Genomic DNA, 1,437 nt, shown 5'->3' with positions numbered 1-1,437 from the left:
AACCGGTGTTCCGAGGAGCGCTGTACCCCCATCGAGCTCTGTACCCCCTACGTCACGGGGGTGCTGAATTCCATAGGTTCGGCCTATCTGCCGCCGCTCCCCCATCGAGATTTGTACCCCCCTACGTCACGGGGGAGGAGATGTTCACAGTTCGTTGTAGCTTCTGGGAGACAGTCGCAGTGCTTACACGCTCCCGCCATTATTTTCAAATAGTTGAATTACGCCAGCAATTCCTTTCAATTAAAGGAATTAATTTTGGTAACATGGCATATGCATGTTCGAAAGGAAGTTATTTTTCACATATTATCCTAATCGTTGTTTTTAACTATTTAAAGGTTGTCAAACATGTTTCTTTCAAAATTTATTTTATAATATATAATTTTAATGTTATATGTATATATATTATAATATGTCATGCACTATATAATAAATGTTATAATATATAATATACATATAATGTAATATAATATAATATTTATGATATTTAATTTTTTGTCAAAAAGGAGCTTATATAGGCGTATTGTAGTTTGCCGGTGTGCGTTGACTAGGGTTTTGCTGGCGTTGATAGGGAGCAGGTACTCTTTCTGCTTCTCTTGCTTTTGAGTACCCCCTAAGTCAAAAGGGAGATTATACAGGCCTGTTCTAGGTTTTTAGTGTGCGTTGACTAGGGTTCGGCTGGCGTTGATGGTGAGCAGGTAGTATTTCTGCTCACCGTGGTTTTGTGTACCCCTAAGTCAAAAGGGAGCTTATACAGGCCTGTTCTAGGTTTTTAGTGTGCGTTGACTAGGGTTTGGCTGGTGTTGATGGGGAGCAGGTACTATTTCTGCTTCTTTTGCTTTTGAGTAGCCCCTAAGTCAAAAGGGAGCTTATACAGGCCTCTTCTAGGTTTTTAGTGCGCGTTGACTAGGGTTCGGCTGGCGTTGATGGGAGCGGGTAGTATTTCTGCTCACCATGGTTTTGTGTACCCCCTAAGTCAAAAGGGAGCTTATACAGGCCTATTTTATTTTGCCAGTGTGCGTTGACTAGGGTTTGGCTGGCGTTGATGGGGAGCAGGTACTATTTCTGCTTCCCTTGGTTTTGTGTACCCCCTAAGTCAAAAGGGAGCTTATACAGGCCTCTTCTAGTTTGCCAGTGTGCGTTGATTAGGGTTTGGCTGGCATTGATGGGGAGCAGGTACTATTTCTGCTTCCCTTGGTTTTGTGTCCCCCCTAAGTCAAAAGGGAGCTTATACAGGCCTCTTCTAGTTTGCCAGTGTGCGTTGACTACGGTTTGGCTGGCGTTGATGGGGAGCAGGTAGTATTTCTGCTCACCATGGTTTTGTATGCCCCCTAAGTCAAAAGGGAGCTTATACAGGCCTATTCTATTTTGCCAGTGTGCGTTGACTAGGGTTTGGCTGGCGTTGATGGGGGGCAGGTACTATTTCTGCTTCCCTTGGTT

The sequence above is a fragment of the Lissotriton vulgaris genome, unplaced genomic scaffold, assembly GCF_964263255.1.
Source record: "Lissotriton vulgaris unplaced genomic scaffold, aLisVul1.2 SCAFFOLD_3031, whole genome shotgun sequence".
Classification (NCBI taxonomy): domain Eukaryota; kingdom Metazoa; phylum Chordata; class Amphibia; order Caudata; family Salamandridae; genus Lissotriton; species Lissotriton vulgaris.
Note: the sequence above shows the minus strand (reverse complement) of the source record.